This window comes from Bactrocera tryoni, chromosome 2, assembly GCF_016617805.1.
Source record: "Bactrocera tryoni isolate S06 chromosome 2, CSIRO_BtryS06_freeze2, whole genome shotgun sequence".
Taxonomy (NCBI): domain Eukaryota; kingdom Metazoa; phylum Arthropoda; class Insecta; order Diptera; family Tephritidae; genus Bactrocera; species Bactrocera tryoni.
The window spans coordinates 38,815,008-38,822,119 of NC_052500.1; the positions used below are offsets into that span (position 1 = coordinate 38,815,008).

General features: G+C 32.0%; 1 long non-coding RNA gene across 1 annotated transcript; it reads left to right on the plus strand.

Moving 5' to 3' along the window:
- Nucleotides 1-2,700: 2,700 nt before the first annotated feature.
- LOC120769087 lies at nucleotides 2,701-3,826 on the plus strand. Its single transcript, XR_005704823.1, has 3 exons — nucleotides 2,701-2,984; nucleotides 3,043-3,345; nucleotides 3,573-3,826. It is a non-coding gene; the product is annotated as an uncharacterized LOC120769087 (long non-coding RNA).
- The last annotated feature ends 3,286 nt before the right edge of the window (nucleotides 3,827-7,112 follow it).

Sequence of the window (7,112 nt, forward strand, 5' to 3'; positions counted from 1 at the left end):
TAAAGTAAAAAATGAGCTTACTAAATATCTGTATATGGAATGCTAACGGTGTTAACCAACAGAAACTAGAGATTATTAACTTTCTGTCTATAAAAATATAGATGTAAAGCTTATATCAGAAACTCATGTAACAAATAAAAATAATTTCAATATACCGGGATTTAGACTCGTATGTTACACATCATCCAGATGAAAAGTGGTGCATGGTGGCACGAAGTGTTGATTTGAAATCGTTTAAACCAGGGATGGGCACATTTTTAGCCCGCAAAGTTAGCAAAGTGCGCACGAGGGCTAGGTGAGGGGAATATCAGTTTACCGAGGGAAGGGCATAAAATGTTGCGAAAAAAAAACAATGACATCCTCCGTAACTTAATGTTCATCGCAGAATCAGGAATAAAGGGATGTTAAACTTATTCCAGTGTGAGAGCGCCTCAAAATTAGCGTTTTTTATAACATTTTCATTACGGCCAGATTGAACAAAATAACAATTTTTGGGCATTTATCAACCCAATACCCAACATTTAGTACGAATAAAAATTATTAAATATTGGTTATTTATTATATGGAGAAACTATTTAAATCTTTTTAAAGAATATTATAACAACTGACTTTTGTCCTTTCAATACCCAATAACAGGATTTAAGCTTGTTAGCTCTCAATCATTAAATGTTTTTAATCATTTTCCATTGAAAATAAAACTATGATGCTTCAAATTAAAAAACGTTTCATCAAATATCTTTAAATTTCACAAATTTATTTAATTTTCATTGTTTTACATTTTTTATAAGTGGTCTAGAACGATGCAACAAATCCCTCTGTTTACACATTTTTTTGGTAAGATTTCAATCTGGCCATCGCTCGTTTCCAATTGATAAACGTCAAAGCCTACTGAACTCGATTAGCTGTCAAAGTTCGGTAGGTTTTGACGTTTAGCAATTGCTCTCTCACTTCCAATGAGAGAGGAGTTAAACATCTCTTTATCTCTGGCAGAATGGTTGCAATCAGAGATAAAGAGATCTCCAACTCTCCTGTCACTGGAAATGTGAAAGCCGCTCACCTACCGAACTTTGACAGTTGACTGGATTGGGTACGTTTTGACGTTTTGCAATTGGAACGACTGGAACGGCCAGATTGAATTTAGACCAAAAATATATATGAACGGAGAAATTTGTAGCCGCCGTTCAAGATCGTTAATAAAAATTTAAAACAATGAAAATCAAAGAAAATGCGAAATTTAAACATATTTCATGAAACGTTTTGTAATTTGATGCATAATAGAATTCATTTTCTATTACAAATGATTAAAAACATTCATTAATTGACAATTAACAGGCTTAATTCACCTTATTTAGTATTGAAAGATCGAAAGTCAGTTGTTTTAATATATCATAAAATCATAAAAAAGGATTTAAGTGGTTTCGCCATATATTAAAAGTCCAATATATAATAATTTGCAATCGTAATAAACGTTGGGCGTTTTAATTTAAATGCCCAAAAATTCTTATTTTGTTCGATGTGGCCACAATGGAAAATGTTATAAAAAACGCTTATTTTGAGGCGCTCTCACACTGGAATAAGTTGGGCATCCCATTATCCCTGGTTGCAATACTGACATTGTACACAAATTAAAGAGCGGAAGTTTATTTCATATCGGAATTGTACAGTTGTGTGAACAAAAAGAGGTAAACATAATTTGCAGGTTTTAGAGTTTCGCATTAATATTTGCTTATATTTACCTTTGCATGGTGAGAAATTCTAATCATTGGTAGGAAAAAATTATATGAGTTATACTTGTATCTAAAAACAATTTTATTTAATAAGAAAACAGCACATTTTAAAACTTCATAACACCTTATGGTTGTTCCTATTTTGTTCACACCACTGTACATGCGATATAACAGTAATGGTGGTGATGCCAGCTGTAGAAATTCATTTTAGCTACAACTGGGAAAGCTTTTCTCAAGTTGTGGGCTTTTATACGTACTTATGTACATATGCAAGGCAGTTTTATATTTCTGCATATATAAAAAAAGATATGTATATATGTATATATATGTATATATATAAGATCTATATTTTGTTTAAACATATTGCAGTTTAATGTAAATGCTTATATAAATATATATGTATATATGTAAATATATATTAATATTTGTGATATTTTCAGTTTGGTTGTTTTATCAAAATATTCAAAGAATTGAGGTTTTTTCTATAATTGTTCTGTTATATTTTTAAAAAATCTAAGTTGCCTCTGGAAATGTATTAAAATAATAATACGCGCTATAGAGAGGGAACACATATTTTCAAAAATATAAAAAATCATCAAATAAAAATATATTTGCGCGGTATGGCATTATTGATTGAGAGTGGCTAAGCACACAAATAGAATACAAACGCTAATGGCAGAAACATTCATGCGAACAATGTTGCCATTACTCAATACGTAATGTAGTTGTGCACACATCTAACTTTTCAATTATAATTTTTCATAATATAAAATATCAAAACTGAAATCAAACTAGTAAAACTCGTTTATATATTTATAAATAATAGCATTCGACTCTGATTTTGAGCTAGTTTAAGAAAATTTCGAACATATTGAAGACATTTTATATAATTACTACAGTATATCGAGATTGGCAACCGCAGGGTGATTGTGAGAGAGCAATCCAAGAATGATAGAGGAAGAGATTACGCAATGCGCATGTTTGTTTTCAGTCAGCTGTTCTTGCTGACGTCACGGTTGACTTATTATTCGCCCGCGCCTTTGAATCTGAATTCGAATTGTATTTTCGCGTGTAGTAGTATATTTTTTAAAATGAGTTGCGCAGTGTTCGGATGCAATAATAACAGTGTTAAAAATAGTAGTACGAAATGGAGATTTTTCCATTTCCCTTAGGATAAAAAAGTACTAAAACAGTGGATTCATTTTTGTGCGCACTGTGCGCCAGAAGCCTTCGAAATAAATTTGCAGTGTGAAATGGGTAATTATAGCATTTTGATTACAATAATTTTACTTTTATAACCAAACACTCTTGCAAGTTTAAGTTCGCGGAGTCTAACGAAGTTGCTACCTAGCGCTTTTCTCACGTTAACAAGACTAACTTCTGCAGAGGCTAATGAACGGCAGAAAAGGATGGAGTCTCGTTTAAACCAGGACGTTTTAGAAAATTTGTTTGGCGTAATCAGGTTAAAAGACGGTCTTCACGATCACCCTGACGGGAAGGAGTTCAAGTATAGGCTACGTTCCTATGTACTTGGTCACAACGAAAGACCGATTACAGATGAAGGAAATGTTGAAGTCGACAACACCCCAGATTTCGAAGGGAATTACATCTCTAACCGGTAATTATCAAAATATTAAACGTACATAGTATTATAAATCTAAAACTACAGAAAACATTCTTGTATAAAAATGTATTGATGCTAACAAATGCAAATATGTACTTACATACAAACTAAGTTTTTGCATACTAACCACTGTTTCTTATCCTAATTGTAATAATAATCTTAACTAACAATTTATTCCATTTATTTATACGCATGTATGTATGTTTATTATATTGTTGCAGGTAATATTTTTCAACGTGTGTCAGTTGATCTAAATTCCGCTGACCCAATTGAAAAAAATGATGACTTGAAGATTCTGAACAACGACGGGCTTTAAAATTTGGCAGTGTACATCTGTATCAAGGTACATTCAGAAAACTGTTCGTCTTATACTTGGGTAGATCACCTATCTGAAGGAGGACTTTCAAAACCAACAGATATATTGATGGAGCATATGAGAGCCTTGCAAGCAGTATTTGACGATTTAAATGGTACTGATTTGCATATATGTAAAAATTACATCCAGAAGCACTTAGATTTAAGTAATTTTGTAAATTGTAGCACCAAAGTAAAAGAATTGTTTTTTAGAGCTAGAATGTGTTCCTTAAATAAAAACTTAATTGAAAATATGTACAGCAAAAAAAAAAAATTAAAAAAGACAATAAATTGATAGTAGGTCACAAAATATTGAATGTTTTTATTTGCATAAATGTATACAGCTGAAACAAACACAGCAAAGAGAAAAAATTAAATATTATAACGAAAATACAATGAAATGAATATGTATAAAATATTCACTTATATTGATATCTTTTATTAATATTCACTTATATTGATGTCAACTTTTGATGATATTCATGTTTTTGTATGCCTAGAATACAAAATTGATTCTTATTGCAAAGAAAAACAAGCAACTGAAAATCAGCTGACTGTACGTTGGTTAACAGTGACGTAGATGCGCAGAACGAACAAAATTTTAACTCGTCATTGCGCAATCTTGTTTTTATCATTCTTGAGAGCAATCTGCTGACGCGTTTCTACGGGGAAAACCCCAAATCGTTGGAAATTCTATGGTAAGCGGGCGGTAGAAACGGTGTTGGCTTACCATTCACATTGCGCTCTCATAAGATTCATTTGGGCATATGTATGTGTTTGAAGAAACAGTGGTTCATAAACTGAAGTTCTTATTAAAATTATTTTTTATTAGGAAGTTTAAAGAAATAACCTGGTTTGAAACTTTTTGATTTGAAAATTATCAGGGGTGTTGTGGAATCTGATAGTTGTCGGAATCAGAATTGAAACCGATCAGAAAAAGCAGTAGGTGTGATGAATTCAGACATTATTGGTTTGATATTCGAAACAGAATTTGTATCGGTTTTGGGTGTCACGGAAACCAATTTTATCGCTTTTGCTGTCAGAAACAAAGCAAGAAGATAATCGCACGCAGATTTGAAATGCAAGTTAAGAAATCAAGTTATTTTATTGTTACGAATTAATTTATCTTTATTTCTATAGGAGAAAACATAAGAATAAAAAACGTAATGTTTTAATTGTTGAGTTTTGAAAAAAATGCGGATATTTAAGGGGGGAGCCTGCTTTAGAGGCTAAAAAAATCGATTTTTTTGAGTTTTTTTGGGAGGGTAAGAAATAATTGATTAAAGCAAAATTTCTTGGGTTCATAGTTATGAATTCTTTGATATTCTGCCTTAGGGAAGCAGTTGCTCTATGCGTCTTGTATGTGCATTTATCGGACGGCGGGCAGTATGCAGGTTGCAATTTCTATCGGAAACAAAAAATTCAGAGATATTCAAATTTGTTAATAACTTATGTTCAAGTTAAACTAGGAAAATTTCAAAAACAATTGTAAAATTCTAAAAAATCTTTTAAATTTGATTTTAAAATTTATGTTGTTTAAACATATGCACATACATATGTATGTTCAAACTTAACTTTTCATAGTTTTTTTTAGTTTAAATAGAAAGATAATAAACTTTGGCCCAAAAATCGTAAAAGTGACAAACCGAGAAATCGCGCGTCAAAGTTTGCGCTTTCTGCTCATACATTTTAAAGAGATTTAAGCAAAAAAAATCAATTTTTTTTAAGATTCTAAAGCCGTTTCCTCCCTTTAAGAAGATTTACAAAACGTAATAAACGTAACTTAAACCCAAATGCGTCTTTATTCATTCCATATATGTTATCTCTTAAAATCTTTCTTTAATTCGGAACTCATTAAAAAACTTTAATAGGACTGCTTCCAAATGTATTCATTTGCAAGTTTTGTCACATTAGTAAACAGCTGGTTCGAATATTGGTTTTGCGTATGTTCGAAAAGACGAAAATCCAATCAGATTCTGTGACACCATTGATAATTAGAATTGGTTTCCAATTCTGACAGCTAAGCAATTCTGTCTTGGATTCCACAACACCCCTGTATATCTATGTTTGGAAGTACCTACACTTGTGAATAATTTTTTTCAATAATGAAAGTAAACAAACATAAAATAACAAGTAGGTTATCTGATTTAAATTTTGGTACAATAATGCGTGTAGCTACAGCAAATGAGATTAAACCAAACATAGAATTTATTATTTGAAATAAACTAAATTAAATGCTGTTATAAAGATATATTAAAAAAAAGGATTACTAAAATAAAATATTTATTATACTTTTTGTTATTTGTCTCACATTTTATAAATTTATAGTAATTGCAAAGAAACTTAAAATTGTTAGGCGATTTTACTATTATTACCCACAGTTCAATTTCCCTTATATGCGCGCACTCTCATTTGTAAACATGGTGTGGTAAAATACGTTACTCTCACTTCCCTCTTCATGTTTGCCCGCGATGATGAAGGGAACGGGCAAAATGCCACTTAGGGCTAATATGCCCACCCCTGGTTTAATCCAGTATGTTCTAGAATCTCATGCTACAACACAGTTACAAGCTACAACAATATCACTAAAAAATCGGGTTTGCGACTTAAACCTTACGGCTATATACTGTCCACCTCGTTTTAACACATATAGCGAATTTAAAGACTTTTTTGGAACACTAGGTCAAAGATTTCTATCAGGTGGCAAACACGCGTACTGGGTCTCACGTCATATTATAGCAGGAACAGCGAAAAACGCTACTCCCTTCATTAGCGAGCAAAGTGTGTCAAAAGTTGAGCCCGTAGAAATCAGCTATCTTTGTTTGTTTTCATTTAAACAGTGTTGCCATTGCTCAATACGCATATATAGTTTTCACGCATCTATGTTTTCAATTACAATTTTTCATAATATAAAATATCAAAACAAACTATTAAACTATTTATAAATAATAGCATTCGACTCGGATTTTGAGTTAGTTTAAAAAAAATTCAAACATACTACACTATTACTACAGTATAACGAGATTGGCAACCCTGCTTTGTGAGAGAGCAATCAGCTGACACGTTTCTACGGCAAAAATCCAAATGCCGTGGAAATCTACGGCATCCTACTGCAAAGAGGAAGGGAGTAGCGTTTTTCGCTGATCACTTGCATTGCGCTCCCATAAGAAAGGTCGTATCAGCTGACAAGGGCCATGGGTTTACGTTTTTCGCTGTTTCGGCTACTAATCCGAAAGGACGACAGCTGTACTACACTATTATGAATAAGCATAATAAACTGGATATAATATCTCCTGGTAAGCTGTCATACTGGCCCAGTGACAGAAAAAATACCACACTTAATAGATTTTTCTGTAGTAAAATATATAGATAGATCCTTATGTCAGCAGATACATGTACAGACTTAT